The sequence below is a fragment of the Pelodiscus sinensis genome, chromosome 4 (genome assembly GCF_049634645.1).
Source record: "Pelodiscus sinensis isolate JC-2024 chromosome 4, ASM4963464v1, whole genome shotgun sequence".
NCBI lineage: Eukaryota > Metazoa > Chordata > Testudines > Trionychidae > Pelodiscus > Pelodiscus sinensis.
Genome location: NC_134714.1, coordinates 28332660 through 28349808, shown reverse-complemented (window position 1 = coordinate 28349808; position 17149 = coordinate 28332660). Strand labels below are relative to the sequence as shown.

The window sequence follows — 17149 nt, the reverse complement described above, 5'->3', positions numbered from 1 at the left end:
TATTCAAATCATAAACCTATTTAAAATACTTTCACAGAGACTTGTGAATGAATTGATACAAATGTTTAAGATATATTAAGAGAAAAATCATAATTTTTTACTTTCAAAGAGTGAATTGCCCTTGATCACTTACTCCTGGGAAGAATAAATTAGGAGGTACTACATCAACTAAAATTTAAGTGCTTTGAAGGTGACTTGCAGAGTACATTGTACTTTTTTGCTTCTCTACAATTTATAAAATCTGAAAGATGTTTTTGTCAAACAGAAAATTCAGGCTGCCAAATCTGAAATTGAAAGACTGAAGAATAATGATATTACAAAATATTAATTAGGAGACTAAAAGCTGAGCAACAAAGGGGAAGGAATTAGGGCCATTAACGCCTGTGATTAACCCAGGGCAGAATTAATGCGTTAAAAAAAATTAACTCGTGTTAATCGCAGAGGTCGGCAAACCAGCATGAGTTGCTCCAGAAACCGTCTCTGGTAAGGCACGGTGAAGCAAATCGCCACCAGAGGGCGCACAGAAAAACAAAGCAGCCAGAAAGGAGGAAAAAACCCTGAAGACATGGTTCCAGCTCCAACAGAGAAGTAAACAAGAAAAGTAAAGACCCTGACACCCGTCCCTCTCCCCTCCCAGGTGATCATATTTTTTTAAACAAAACAGCCTAGGGGAGGGGGATTTGCCCAAGCTGTCTCCTCTCCTCCCCTCCCCCCGGGTAGGGCTCACCCAAACCACCCTCTTTGCCTTCTGGGGCTGGGACTGACCCTCCTCCCACATCTGATTCTGCAGCTGAGTCCCCCCCTCCCCCCGAACTCTGCACTGCCCATGGTAGGGTTTACCCCCACTCCCTCCCAGCCCAGGGGCTGACCCCTCCCCTGAGCTCGGAGGCTGACCCCCATCCCTGAGTCCCATGCCTCCTGCAAATGGGGGCTGAGCCACCCCGAACTCTCAACTGCCCACAGCAGAGTCTACCCCCCCTCCGGCCCTGTGTGACCCACAGCTGGAGCTGAGCTAAAAAAGGACTCTTTTGAATAGGATACAAATATATTGATTATATAGAAGAATTTAACTTCCGCTTTCATGATAGAATTTGCATTATAATACTTCAGTGAAATGAATTGAAGTTTTTTTTTTTTAACAGTGTAAACTTTATGTAAAAAAAATAAAGTGAGCACTATATACTTTGTATTCTGTGTTGTAACTTAAATCAATATATTAGAAGCTGTAGAAAACTCCCAAAAATTTTTAAATAGATAGTATTCTTATTTTTTTAAATCGCTTGACAGACCTAGAAGGAATACTTAGAAAGGCTGTCTTTTGTTACCACCTGTCGAACTCCAGTCATTAATGAATAATCTGGAAAAAAAAAAAAAAAAAAGAAGTCTTAGCCAAAAAATTATACTCCCCTGCCACTTAAGATACAAGATCTCTCTCTGCTCTTAGACAACCAAGTACTACAGCAACCACAAGACCACCAATTTTAGCCATTCAGATAAGGTTTTCCCCCCCTTTTTGGGGAGAAAGCAAGTCTTTTACTTCTTTATATAATATAAAGCAGTAAAAATGGCATAAGCCACTTTTTAAAAATGCTTTGTAGGGAACCTATGCGTCTATCTTCCATATATACAACTCTGATAACAACACTGTTTTTAAAGTCTTGGGGATTACCCAAACAATATGGCAATAGACTACATAATAGCAACTACAAATGTCTGTTTTTCAAAGACTTTTTCACAAAAATAAACTTCACTTCTGAATCATGTATTAGAGGTGTGCCAGACCTATTATTCAAGTTTACTTATTTAAAAGGTCACTCAAATTCAACTACTTGTAAAACACTATTTTCTTCTAAAATGTTCTAACAAAAAAAATCCATGCTCTCATCAACTTCCCTTACACCTCATGAGTAAGAGTCCCAGTGTCAACAGGGATGTCTTCAGTGTTTGATTTAGTAGGTCTTTATTAGACTCACTAAATCAAACTCCGGAAGATCAACCACCACAGTGTCAATCTTTCGGGAAGAGAAGATATGGCCTCAGCAAGCACTAAAATGTTGCTCCCATTGAAGTAACTCACCCACTATACTGGGGTGGGCAAAAGGGCCTCTATGGCCCAGATCTGGCTCACCAAGAGAGTTGATCCAGCCCGGAGAGGCTCAGGGCCTGGGGATGAGGGAGCATGCCAAGTCTCTTCCCCCATCAAAGGTGCGCAGCGCTTAGTTAACCCTGGCGGTTGACTAAGAGCCATATATCCCTTGCTGATGAGGGTGCTCCTGATTGAGCTGTGGGCGGGGAGAGCATGCGAAGTCTCCTCCTGCCCTGCAAGGGTGATACGATGTTTAGAATCAACTGCCAGCTAAGGATATGAAGGACTACTCGCTTCCCCACCCTTACTGCCTAAGAGATAGAGACAGCGCGGGTGGAGGGGGGAGAGAAGAGGGGAGTACTTCCAAAAGTCAGCACGGAGTCGGGGTCAGCTGCTCTGGGAGGCACTGCCACTTTGAATGCCATGGGAAGCCTGGCATGGGGCTTCTCGTGGCACTTCAGAGCAGCATCACCGTGTGGAGCCTGGAGTCAGCTGGGGAGTCCCAGTATCAGCAACTTTTCAAAGCAGCAGTATCGCACAGAGCCCAGGATCAGCAGGGGGAGTCCCCAGCTGACTCCAAGCTTTGGGCTTTCACCTTTAAAGTGTAGCAACAGCAGTAGTCAAAAATGCATTGCCTATTCAATTAGTCAATTACCCAATACTTACCATCCTTACTGCCAGCTGCTGCTCTAAGCACAGTGGCTGACTCAGTGCAACGCCCTTGCAGGGGAGGGAGCAAGAGGCTTCCCATGCTTCCCCCACCCCCAGGCCCTGATCTGAAGAGCTGGCAGTTCTCTCTAGGCACCCAAGCCCCTGGAGGAGACTTCATACTCTCCCCCACCCCCAGAGCCTGACTGACCTGCAGGCAGGGAGAGCGTGCAAATTCTCCTCCCACTGCCAGAGGTTCAGGTGCCTAGAAAGAACCACCAGCTGTTCAGAACAGCTGGCAATTGTCTCTGGAATGGGGGGGGGGGCAAAGACTTCATGCACTACCCTCACCCCTAGGCCAATCAAGATCTGTGGGCAGGGAAGCATGGAAGTGTCCTGGTCCCACCCCTTCTGAGGCAGCCTGGGGCCACTTCAAAAAGTGTCTGGAGTGGCTCCCCCTCATCCAAAAATATTGCCAACCCCTGCACTATACCAACTTAATAACTCCACCTCTATAAAGAGGCACAGTGCTTAGGCTGACAGTTAGGTCTATGGGGCATTATTATAGACACTGTGTTGCTTACACCAACTGGGACATTATTATAGACACTGTGTTGCTTACACCAACTGTACTTGCCTTTCATAAGCCATCCCACAATGCCCCACACTGACAGTTAAATAAGTGCAAGCATTCCTTGTATGGAGGTGCACTGTCAGAGCAAGGAGTAAGGCATAAACATCCAAAAGCAATTTAATTACTGAAGTGGGTGTATGCGACATCGCTTACGTGGACATTATTGTGTAGTGTAGACATATCCCTGTGAAATCACAGGAGTTTCACTAAGCTGATGCAGTCTGTAGGAAAAAGCAAAGGCAGCAGGAGATGATCCTGGGCATAGTGCTAACTCTGCAAAGTGACAAATGACCAAACTGTGGAAGACAAGTTTTCTAGTGTGCTGAGCAAAAAAAAGGTGGTTTTACATTGGGTAAACAAACCATCTTTTAAAACAGGAAAACAAGATCCCTAGAAATTTCATCATGTGCAACCAGCCATAAGGCTCTCCCAAACAAGTCAACAGTACCATTTGAATACTAGGTCTTCAGATTCCCACCATTAATATATATAATTTGAGCTGAAGTAGTAACTTTGCCCCATGTCAGCATTTTTTATCCAGTTTATCATGAAGTTACAATCTAAAACAAAGAATCTCATTTTCCCACTCCCACATAGCCTTACCCTTCAAACACAAGTGTGCTCTTTCAACCTCTAACTATTCTTGTTAAAATTAATGCACTTACTATAAAATAACAGTAAAAATGTTAGAGGACTGTCAATGTTTTTAACTTCATAAAAGGGGAGGCAATCTGAAAAGGCTGAGCAACCCTGGGCTATGTAGACTAAGCACCAGAAGGAGATAGTGTGTGACCTACTGATAATGTGTCCTATTTGCTAGATAATAGAATTTTGGAGATCACAAATCTCTGGCTCTGGAAGTGGAACAAAGACACCATCAAATTGGAACAGACCAGTGGTTCATCTAGTCTAGTATTCTGTCACTGACACTGACCAGATGAAAGTACAAAAAGTGAAAAAGCAAGAAGAAAACCCTGCAATAGGTAATTGTTTCAAACAATTGTAGGTTAAATTATGCATGTGGATTTATATCCCTCCCAAAACTCATCTATACTCCTCATATTTACAATAACTAGTTATTCATATAGCCATATGTTCTTCTCTTAACATTCTCTTATACTCTTGCTCTCACTTATATCATGCAGTTAGATCTACAGGACAATCACATATTGTGTGAAAAAGTATTTCCATTTCTCATTTTAAATCTGCCATCTCTCGGTCTCACTAGTTGTCCCATTGTTCTTATACTAAGAAAAAGAACATACAACATTCCTGATTTACTTTCTCCAGGATTAGCCTGGCATTTAGTGAGAGAGAAACACATAACGAAAGAGTGTGGGTGAACTAGTAAGTCTCCTGTACTACCACCAGCTCTGCTGGAAATGACCTCAAATAATTTCTTTTCATTTTACAGATAGCTATGTTACATTCCTCTAGAGCAGGTTATTGAGCGAGGCTATATAACATAAGCTATGAAGTGAGCAGAAATGTGGAAAAACATCAGAGCTCAATTAACTTTTTCCTAGGCTACAGAATATCTGAATGAGGAAACGGTCACTAGTGAAATTTAATAATTTTAAACACCATTATTAAGGTTAAGATTACGTCACAGAATCCAAGACTTCCAGTGACCACTGTGACATCGGGGGCCCTCTTAACAAACCACTCACTGCTGGTAGCACAAGAGCCCTGCAGCAGCCCTGACTCCAGGGGCAACAGGGGCCCTCAGTAGCTGAAGGTAGAAGACCCCCTGCAACTGACCAGCCACCACCACTGGCGGTGGCCCCTAACCTTCTGGCAGGGTCTCTCTTGTAGTGGCTCAGCCACCACAAGCAGCCAGGGACCTCCATAGCTCCCAGTTGCTGGGGGCAGGACAAACCCTGGATTTGCTCATCAACTGTAGGAGGTCTTCCCAACCACAGGTAGTGGCAGCGGAGGGACCCCAGGTCTCTCAGGAGCAGGGGTGCCCTCACAGCTTCCCAGGCCCACAAGGGGACCACCTCCAGCTGCTGCCCTGTAGGATACCAGGGAACACCCCACCTCATTCCTGGGCAATGGAGCTCCTGCAGCTCCTATCTGCTGTAGTGGGTGCTAGACTATGCCATTTTGTCAGAGGTTTTTAGTAGAGATCAGGGACAGGTCAGTACTTTCATGAGTTTTTGTTTATTACCCACTAGCACATTTAGTCATTGCTCAAGCCCTTAAGAAAAGGCTCAGAGCAGGGAGCTGAGGAGTAGGGATTTTAAATATCAGTTAACTGAACAGTCGATTAACCTCATGAATTCTTATCGGTTACTCAACTATTCTATAATCCCCAGGGATGGGGCCAGCAGCTAGTGCACTCTGTTCTCCCTCCCAAGGAGTCCCCCTGCCACTCTGCGCTGCTGCCTCTGTATCAGCCTGCTGATATGGAGGCAGCAGTGTAGAGGTGGCAGCAGTTCCATTCCAGGGAGGGTCTGAGTCCCAGACTGCATGGGAGCCAGAACTGAGCTGGGATTCCTGCTCACCTGGCTCCTAATACACTTTAAATGCAGAGCCACAGTGGTGGTATGTCCCAGACCCAACAAAAGCCAGGACTGAGCAAAGCTGCTGGCTACCCTGCTAAAAATATGTACTGGCCTGGGGAGGGGGGATGCGTGTAGTCTATAGCATTAATCGATAAGCTTTTGCTTATCAGTTACTTGACTACACTATTACATCCCCTAGTGAGGATGGGCTCAGGCCAGGAGGTGGGGGACGTATAGGAACTGTGCAGGGCAGGGAACTGTGCGTGTATATATACACACAGGGTGTGTCTAGATTGCATCCCTCTGGCAGCAGAGAGATGCAGATTAGGCAGGTCGACATTGCAAATGAAGCAGGGATTTAAATATCCCGTGCCTAATTTGCATAAAAATGGCCACCATGTTTTGCCAACTTAGCACTTTGTCAGCAAGAAGTGGCACTCTAGAGGGGGATCTGTCGAGAAAGAAAGCCTTTTTCGACAGATCCCGTAAACCTCCTTGCAGGAGGCATAAGGGATCTGTCGAAAAAGGCTTTCTTTCTCGACAGATCCCCCTCCAAACTGCCGCTTTTTGCCGACAAAGTGCTGATTCGGCAAAATGTGGTAGCCACTTTTATGCAAATTAGGCACAGGATACAGGCAGTCCCCGGGTTACGTACAAGATAGGGACTATAGGTTTGTTCTTAAGTTGAATTTGCATGTAAGTCAGAACTGGCTCCAGATTCAGCTGCTGCCGCTGAAACTGACCAGGGGCTGACTACAGTAAGCCGGAGGCAGAGTTGCTCTGCCCCAGCTTCCTGGAATCAGCCTGATCAGTTTCAACAGCTGCTGAATCTGGAGCCTGGGACAGAACAGCTGGGGCGCTGCCCGGTAGGTTCCCACAGGACCAACCCGGCAGCACCCCAGCTGCTCTACCCGAGGCATCCCGCAACAAAAACCTGGTCTGCTGGGTGGGGAGCGCACCCCTGTCTCCCTGGGGTGCTAGGGGGAGTCCCTCCCAGCACACCAGGGAGACCCGAGCAAAGCCGCACAGGCGGAGGGGACCCCTCCGCCCGTGTGGCTTTGCTCCTGTCTCCCTGGTCTGCTGGAGAGGTCCAGCAAAGCCGCTGGACCCCCCCCAGCAGACCAGGGACACCCGAGCAAAACCGCCACCTGGGCAGCTTTGCTCCTGTCCCCCTGGTCTGCTGGGGGGGGAGGGGGGTCCAGCGGCTTTGCTGGACCCTCCCAGCAGACCAGGGAGACCGGGAGAAGCTTTTCTCACCCCAGAGGACACGGGTGGCGACCCGCCGCCCGTGAGCTCCGGGGCGAGAAAAGCCCCGTTCGTAAGTGCGGATCCGACATAAGTCAGATCCGCGTAAGTCGGGGACTGCCTGTATTTAAATCCCTGCCTCATTTGCAATGTCAACCTGCCTAATCTGCATCCCTCTGACAGAGGATGCAGTCTAGACATACCCACACACAGAAAAGGGGCAAAGCCAGCCTCCCCTTCTTCCCCAATTCATACCAGAGCTGCTTGCTCTTCCTTTTTCTGTCCCTGTCAGAGAGTGAGAGCAAAGTCCACAGCTTAGCTTGCCTGTCCCTCCAGCACTACCCATGAGTGAGAAATACAGCAAACTGTGAATTTTCATCTTGTTTCCTGATGAAGGGGAAAGGCCAGCAATATCCCTGTACTAACTGGTGGGGGCATCTGGGGGCAGGAGGCTCAGGGTTGGAGCAATCCTACATGGGAGGGGAGGAATTCAGGAGGATTGCTGATTGCTGCCAGCCAGCACTTTTCACCTGTGTGGTGATTCTGTCTCTTTTCTATATGGCTTTATGAGAAGCAATCCCAGTCCAGGCACAACAAAGCCTTACATTGCTTTAAGTTATAATAAAGAGGAAGCTGTATACTGAATTTGATTGCCCTTCTAGCTCTTATCATTTAGGAGGAGTTCTTGAACAAACAGACTAACTCTCAATAGTAGATGACCTGACCCTGATTTTTACCAAAAAATATCCATTACACAATTGTAGCCATAACCACTATCTACTTGTATTAAAAGGGTAGGAACAGGAGAAATACACCACTATTTTCTAGGTGAGCTGCTTAGGACTAAAAAGGAGCATTTTAATATTTTTCATTAAATACTACAGATTGTGACCCCACAAGATATGAGCTAGCATGGAAAGGCCTTCCCTTTAGAAAAATATTAAGATACATGGGGATTGAGTTTGTACCTATATCAAACCATTAAAAGACCAGAGTTGTTAAAAATATATATGCAACTCTGCTTCTGTATATAGCACTTCACAAATAAAAGAATGAACCTCCCAATGAATTTACAGTCTAAACAAGACACAGGACAACAGGAGAAGAATAAGCATTACTAAACACACACTGATTAGTTAACTAAAGATATACATCAAAGTGTTTTCACATGAGATCTCTAGATTTGTAAACTAAATAGGCAGGCTCTCCCTTTCTCACTAGTGGAATTCATGGCCATCTTGCTTAAGCAATCATTTGCTGCTTAAAAAACAGAACTGATAATATTAAGGCTACGTCTACACTGGCATGATTTAGCGCAAATACTTTTATTGGGGAAAAACTCTTCCGTTAAAAGTATTTGCACAAGAGAGCATCTACACTGACATGAGCTTTTGTGCAAAAGCATCCGTGCCAGTGTAGACGCTCTCTTGTGCAAGAAAGCTCCAATGGCTATTTTAGCCATCGGGCTTTCTTGCGCAAGAAATTAACATTGCCTGAGCAGAAACGTCAGAGTATTTGTGCAAGAAGCCCTGATTTTGTACATTACAACATCAGTGTTCTTGTGCAAATACTCGTGGCCAGTGTAGACAGGCAGCAAGATTTTGCACAAAAGCGGCCACTTTTGTGCAAAATCTTGCCAATGTAGACACAGCCCAAGTGTATAGGATGTTCTAAGTTTTCAGTGGCCAAGACTTAACCCCATCAACAAGCTATCTTCTCCCAAAGGCCTGTTATCTCAGGAACAAAATCAATACACAAAGAAATGCAAGAGTTTGTTTCAGGTTTGTATCAATATATGACCCACTTTTTTTCCCCTATTGCAGCACTTTCTTTTCTATAGCATGGAGCACAACGTAAATGCTTTAATGTGCCACTTGGACTTTGCAATATTTTTCATACAGGTTATGGGGGAGGATCTTGTAATGTTCTCACTGTATATTTACGGCATGCAGTGCCCCCGCTAGTTTCAGCTAGGGGAGGTGGTGAAGGAGAGAGAGAAGCGATCCTTAAAAACTCTCCAGGAGTAACATTTATCAGTTAGAACTACACCCCTCCACACCCGCATCAAAAGCCCTTCACCCCTTTAATAACGGGTCTCTCATTGGCGCTGGGGAAGCAACTCCCGGGAATCCCAGCTGTGGTCTGAGGGAGGCAGGGATGCGTGGGGACGGGGCTCCTCAGCAGGCCCGGGGAGAGAGAGAAGACAAAGCCAGCGAGAAGGGCTGAGACGCAGGCCCCCGTCGGAGACCCTTCGCCTTGGGCGCCGCTGAGCCGGGTCCATGGGCATGGCGGCAACGGGGGTGGCTAGGCCCCGGCAGGCAGGGCCAGGCGGGGGCTGCGCACAGGTGAACCAGGCCTTGGGAGCGAGGGGAGGCTCAGCCGGGCGCCAAAGGGGCCGAGCCGCGCACATGTCCAGAGCGGGCGGTGGCACAAGCTGCCCGGCCCCGCCGCTGGGTGCCCGGCCCCGCCATGAAGCCACCGGCCCAGGCACACGCCAGAGCCGCCCGCCGCCTCCTACCTGCCGAGCTGGACCCAGACCAGCGCTTCCCCGCTACAGGCCGCGTCTCATTGTGCTGCTCCCGCCGCCATTTCCCCGCCGCGGCCTCACTCCCCCCAGCTGTCAGGTTCCTCCATTCACCTGGGCCCGGGACAGCCTCCTACCCTCCCTTCCCCGTGCGAGGCCGGCCCTACGCAAACAGAGCACCACCCCGCGCCCTCCACCCACCACCACAGGACCGCCCAACGCAAGCAGCGTACAGCCGCTCTGAGAATGCCAACCCCCACAGCTCACACCCTCCACTCTCCCCAGCCCATGAGAGGAGTGAGGCGATTGGAGTAAAAAGGGGGTCAGAGGTCAAGGGTTTACAGGATGGCCAATCAGCTGACAGGAGACAGCAAACGCTTGGGACGGCAGGAGCCTTCCACGGACTCACGTGTGTTGCTTCGTCCTCTCTATTCCCTGCTGAACCCTGCGTGGCGCGCCCCGGGGCGATGGTGTCGCACGCAGGCGCCCTCGCTCCGCACAGGCGGGAGATACCGCACGCAGACGCCTCTTCCGGCGGGGGGCGAGTTTCAGGAGCCGATTCCCCGCTCACCTCCCAGCTCAGGTGGCGGAGGGGGAGGATACCCAGCTCTAGGGTTGCCAACTTTCTATTGGTGCCCCCAACATCCTGGCTCCGCCTTTCGCCCGCGGCCCCGCCTCCCCCCACAAGCCCCCCCCTCCCTCCTTTCGCGGGGCGGGGGCGGGAGATGCTGAGGGCACCAGCTGGGCTCTGGAGTGGGGAAAGGGATGAAGGGTTTGCTGTGCAGTAGGGAGCGCCAGGCTGAGGGGTGGGCCTGAGGGATTCAAGATGCAGGAGGGAGTAAGGGTTTTAGGGTGGGGCAAGAGGCAGAAGTGCAGGTGATGAAGGCTTTGGGGTGGGGCTGGGGGTGAAGGGGTGCAGAGGCGGCCTCAGGGAGGGGGTAGGGGTAGGAGCTTGTGCTGGAACATGAGAACAGCCATACTGGGTCAGAACAAGGCTCCATCTAGCCCAATATGCTGTTTTCCAATAGTGGCCAATGACAGGTGCTCTAGAGGGAATGAACAGAACGGGTAATCTTCAAATGATCAAATTTAAAACACCTAGATAAATTCATGGAGATTACCATCAATGGCTAGGATGGATAGGAATGGTGTCCCTAGCCTCTGTTTGTGAGAGGCTGGAAATGGGTGACAGGAGAGAGATCACTTGACAATTACCTGTTGTGTTCCCTCCCTCTGGGTCAGCAAACCACCAGACTAACAATTATGCCAAGTTTTTTGTAGGCATCACAGCAAATTAGAGTTTTTAGGAAGGATTTGAAGGAGGATGAAATAGTTCTATGGTGTTAATGATTCTCTACTCAACATACAATTCAGTTCAAAATCTGTATCCCAGTTTAAAACTCCCCATGGAATTGGCCCTACCTACTTGAGGGAGGAGTTCTTTCTCCAACTCTGATCTCTCACAAAAGGCCTGGTCCACACAAGTTTTTTTGGCATAACTTTGTTGGCCAGGAGCATGAAGAAAACTCACACACTCCAACCAACATTGCTGTGCCAGCAAAAGCCTACATATGGATGCAGGTATGTGCCAAGACAACACTGAGCCTGCTTCTCCTGACAGCCTGGGCACCCTGGAGCCCTGTCTTGTTGAGCCTACCTCTCCAGCTTGCGTCAAACAAAACACAAGGATAAGGCCACACCATGAAGGCTGCAGATACACCTGAAAGCAGCACAGAGTGAGTCCTTTTCCCAGAAGTCAAGTAAACATCTCCTCTGGGAGCTAATCCTAGAAAAATCTGATTTATGTTGTATAGATAGCTATACAGTACAAGCTCATGAAAATGCCTCTCTTTGGGTTTGTCTACACTGCATGGCTATTTTGGGATACCACAAGTATCCCAAAATAGCTATCCTGCATCTACATAAGCCATCTGTTATTTCAAAATATTTTTAACAGGTGTGCTATTTCACCATCCTGATCAACCTAATTGAACAAGGGATAAAGGATGGCTTGAAATAGCATGTTATTTTGAAATTTGGTGCTGTGTAGACGTGCCAAATATCGAAATAAAGTCTTTCAAAATAGATTTGAGATAAGATACGCAATTTGCATAGTGCAAATTGCGTATCTTATTTTGAGTTTAAGGTGCTGTGTAGACACACCCTTTCTCAATGTAAAAAGAGATATGCACATACTCCTCGCCCCTGGGTAACAATTATTTATATATGCTATTCTAGCATCAGATCACAGGTGTTTCAGAGCCAGTAGTCATTTCTTACAGGCTGATCCTTATGCTTAGAAGAAAAGCAAGGTCTCCCACAGTTCATAGTCTCTTACTAACAGGCCATTAGGTCTGTGTTTGGCTTCTTCTTAATTGTTGTACTTGGCTGTAACAGGCTTTTCCCAACGTGAACACACTGATAATAAATTTACAGTCAATATTCCTAAGTTCTGATACAGAAGAGATACCCTGCATATGAATAGGCTAAATATATTCAATAAATCCAAACCTTCCCAATGATTTCAGAGGGGTAGCCGAGTTAGTCTGTAACTGGAAAAACTTAAAAAACAACGAATAGTCTAGCAGCACTTTAAAGACTAACAAAACATGTAGATGGTATCATGAGCTTTTGTGGATACAACCAATGATATCTCTCATAAAGTATCTTGAATAAAGCTTATTCCAGTTATGTCATATTCATCAGCATTTCCCCCTCATAAAGAATGTGGAATGCCTGTCATAGCACCTATGAACTTTGGGGAAGTGGATTAATTATGCCAGCACATTAGTCAGTATAAGTTACATCTCCACTAGGGAGCTTTGGTGGTATAGCTCTAATTGGATAGCTATGCTGTTAAGGCATTTGCACTGAGACAAGCTCAGAGTTACTTTAAGAGGAGGCCTTTGAGCAGGGGTGACAGAACTAGCACAACACTTGGATTTAGACTATGGAATTCACTCTGATGTGAAATGAGCTCTCCCACACTTTAAGAACTAAATGTAACACTTTTTTTTCCTACTTGATTTTTTCCTCCGTAAGTTCTTCACTCATCCATTTGTGTATACACAAACAAAACCTCTTTAAGTAAGCAGACTATTTCTCCTACAGGCTGGTCAGGGAGAAAGAGAACTAATATTATTTCCTTTTTAAAAACATGGATGGTACTCACACACCATAGTGGTGAGGGGCATGTAGATACATAATTATGTGAAAGTCATAGATAAGTGTGCTAGAATATGGTCTATTTGTAGCAAAATAGTAGTGGTTAGATCCTATGGTGGCCTTGTTCCATTCCCTCTACCCCTGTTTCAGCTTGCTAAGTGTATAGAGATGCAACAACCAGCTGAGTATACAGTTGTTCTTGTGTTGAAGATTCCTTGGGTAGCATAAAGACATGTCACTGGCTCCATACTACTCACTTTTGGCATCCTCCCTGGTATAGTGGTTGGGTTCGGATGCTGTACTTGAAGATCCTGAACCAGCCAAACAATGCCTAGGGGACCTTTGCAACTTGTGCCAGGAGCTAAAGCAGCTTCCTGTTGTCCAGTCAAGAAATAAGGGAGCAGAAAGGTGGGGGTAAAAGCAACTTGTGGCCAACCATCCTCCTGCCCAGATGTGCCAAGCAGTTGTAGCTGAGAATCTAGTCATGGGAATCCTGACTAATTTGTTCTATCCCAGCTCTACCAGTAATTTGCTATGGCCTTGCATGACTTAATCTCTCTAGGCCTCAGTGACTTCATCTACCAAATGGGTATGACAATACTCATCTACATAACTGGAGCATTGTGAGGCATATTTAATATAATATTTGTAAAGGGCTTTGAGAACTTGAAATTAAAGGTACTATGGGCTGCAAAATGTTTTATCACCTGTGTCACATGGGTGAACCCCTGACTGACACTGAGTGCACTGTCTCCATTATTAAACAATACAAAATAACTAGGTATTTTTAGTTCATACAAGGTGCAGCCTTCTACTTCACATAGTTGGATGTATAATAATATCCACTGACAGAACAGCTGTTCAGTCCTATACAGCAGGAGTTGTCACAACACATGGGTCTATTTCTCCACTTATGTTTGGAGCAATGAAGATAACGCATTTGTAATAATTTTTGAAGTAGCAGAAATGATAAACAATCCTTACAAATGCTTTCTAGGCCACCATTAAAGAGATTATTTGTTTCTGGCAAACTAAAAGGCAAGCTGGGGGGGACTAAAGATCTAAACTGAAAGCTTATTAAAGGAAAATAATCACAAGGGCCCAGCTTCTCAAGGGTATTTAGGCACCTAACTTGCACTGATTTCAGTGGGTATTTAGGCACCTAAATACTTCTGAAGATCTGAACCAAGAACTCAAAGGAAAACTTCTGAGCACTTTATTTCCACACATTGTTTCCTCAATCATTTCATGTAATAATATAGAAAATGTTCATGCAATGATACAGTAAGGATCTGTGTGCATTTTAGCCTCTTTTATAATCTGATTGGTTTTATTTTGCAAGCACATATTTTAGATTGTGGGCTTTTGTAAATAAAATTGATTTTAAATGTTTATTTCCCCTAACTGTAAATTCATATAATTTCTTCAAATTCCTTAATGCCAGATTTTAATGCCAGGATATGTGATATAGCCTGTGCAATACAGAACACTAAACAAGTACAGCAAACAGGGAATTTCAACTCTCTGAACATCCTGTAACTTGTGCTTTTTAGTATATATTGTTGTTATCGCTCTTATTATCAAATAGGTTGATTAGATTGAATAAGAGAAATAGACGACTAAAATTTTTAACAAAAAACATGCATACACAAAATCGGATTTCCCTGTGCTTTGGCTATTTAGAACCATTGACGTCTTATTCTGGGTGGTAAAGATTGTAAGGCAAAGAGACATTTCTTTTTCTCCATTTCAAAATTCACGCAATTTAGTTGTGATTTTTATTCTGTCAGGGGAAAAAATCCTCATGTGTGTGCTAGAAATACTCAAAATTGTACCTTTTCTCAGTCTGTTCCAGTACTTGGCTTTTCTCACGCAACTGAATTTTAGAATCATGCCAGGAGTATGCTTTTTGGCTCTGCATCTGCTCAATGTTCTACAATGGATCCTCAAAAAGTGATTTTTCTTACCGTAAGACAATGGTGACCTCTGTTGTTCTCTGCTGTTGATACCAACATGCTTTGATATACACTCACAATTCTCTGGTTGGGAAAATAAGATTCATGGATCAAGCAAATTGCTGGGTAGCCGACAACTTTCTATTTTCAGTTCTACCACTGGACTTGCTGTGACTCTTTGGTCAAGTCACTTAGGATCTAATTTTCAGCTGGACTGCAACTGGGCTGTACTCTGACAGCTAAGGGACATGCAGCCATAGTGTGTGAAGTGCACATGAAATGTGCATATTCCTAATTTCTTTGCCAATTTTCTATACTTCTTGAAATTATGATTCTACCTTTCATAATGGCATATCCTCAATCAATGGATCTGCTCCATGTATCTATTCAGAATTAATATATTTTGTTTGAAGTGCCTAAAAAACACTTTTGCTCTTTTTTTTTTTTAACTTCTGGTAAGCAAGGGGTAGGAAACCAAAGGCCCAGGGACTGGATGCAGCTATATTAGAAATAGAGGCAACAAGAGGGGAATGAGTGTAGTTGACATGATGTAGTTGACTATACACTAACATCCCTAAAAAAACATATTATTTAATTAATTGTTCTGTTTCTCTGGTAAACAAAATGTACTTATTGGTGCTGTATACTTTTCGGTTTTCTGATCTGAAACTTGCTTATGTTGTCAGGAAAGAAACACAACCAATAGCAATCTAGATGCTTCTGCCTTTGCATATCAAATATAATATTTATTTGTGTCAGTGACTGTCACACAGTACAATATTGGCAAGGGGAAATGTAAGTACACAATTACTCCAAGGAAGCAATTTTTCATAGAAGCTGTATACTGTAGTTTGTGATGTTTAATCAGAACAATGGTTTTAACTTGAAACGAAAACACAACATCTCTTGAGATAAAGAAACTAGAGCAAAAAATGAAGTTTATGCTGACAGCTTTGGGAAATGACTTGTTTCATATCTAAAAACAACACAAATCATTACTATGCTCATTTCTCTGCTCACAGGTCTATTACATTTATTAATGCAGAAAACTGATGTACATAGATAGGAACACTTACAAAAATACATTTGTTTCAAGGAAAATGCAGGTAACTTTGGTACAGTATTAAATATAAGGAAAAGGTTTTATTCTCCAGGGATTAAACCAGAGAACTAGTAGTTAGATGTTTATGGGCCAGATCTTCAATTGGCTTAAAGTGTCAATCAGTGGAACTCTGGTATTTTACGCTAGCTAAGGATCTAGCTCTGTGATTCTACTCCCAGGTCTGTCACTGGTTCTTGGTACAACCTTGAGCTATGTCTACACTACAAAGAAAAGTCGGAAAAAGATATGCAAAATGTGAACTGTAATTTGCATATCTTTTTCTGCTTTTCTTCCGAAAGAGGATTTTCCAACATTTGGCCCATCTACACAGGGCCAAATGTTGGAAAAAAATCCCTCTTTCACAACATCCTTGCTTCCTCGTAAAATGAGGTTTACAGGGATACTGAAAAAATGTGTCTGCTTTTCCGAAATTTTTTTAATCTAGACATACCCTTGGGCAAGTGTTTTAACCTCTCTTCCTTTTTTAAGCCTTGTGTAACACAAGTACAAAAACATATCTCCTGGCGGTATTAAGGAATTTTATTAACTAGAAAATGTAAAACATTTGAGATTCTTAGCCCAACAGGGGTAGATAAGAATTATTATTCTGCAAAGTGAAAGATTTATCTGCAGTATATAGTGATGACTGACAAATAATGGATCTAGATTATCATTTTCTTATTAAATGTACACATGGCAAAGTACATTCCACAAGTGCACAGGCCTGCCATAAACCATTAATGCAAAGATATTGAATTCAAAGTATTTACAACGGATGGATATTTCACTTTGATCAACTCTCACATTGTGTTCAAAGATAGTACATATATTGAGACAGGGAAAAATATTTGATGCTAATAGCGCTACTCACTTAAGGACTGTGTATAGTCACTAGGGAAGGCATTTTAGAAATGATTGTAATAAGTTCTCCTGAAGATTATCTTTGCAAATTGTATTACTACAAGAAGAAACATCCATGTTATTAATACCTATGGACAGTGGTGTTGGTCAAGTCTGAGACTTGCAAATGTGCCAGCAACTACATGTGGCATTACTTTCAGCTCCTAGCAGTCCAAGTCCATCCAGTCATGCACTCACAGTGCTCAGTCTGCACTCCATACTCACACATGACTCCTAAGATATGTAGAACTTTGGTCCTACATGTTTGGGCCTCAGATCTGCAGTTAGATTCACCTGATGGTGGTACCCTGCCAAGCCTGCCAGGTACTAAGGCAGTATCTTTAACCACTGCACAACTACAATGTATTGAACCACTATCCCAA

General features: G+C 44.6%; 1 protein-coding gene across 13 annotated transcripts in view; it reads right to left on the bottom strand.

Moving 5' to 3' along the window:
* The window catches only part of DICER1 (dicer 1, ribonuclease III), a 110901-nt gene extending 100637 nt beyond the window's left edge, over positions 1-10264 (bottom strand). For 4 of the 13 annotated variants that reach the window (XM_075926643.1, XM_075926645.1, XM_075926649.1 and 1 more), the window contains exon 1: positions 9639-9822. The gene's annotated coding sequence lies outside the window, so the exon portion shown is untranslated. Of the gene's footprint in view, positions 1-1289; positions 1358-9638; positions 9823-10053 lie in introns of those variants that run through there. The other 9 variants (XM_075926640.1, XM_075926641.1, XM_075926647.1 and 6 more) reach the window with 4 other exon arrangements.
* Between the last annotated feature and the right edge of the window lie 6885 nt (positions 10265-17149).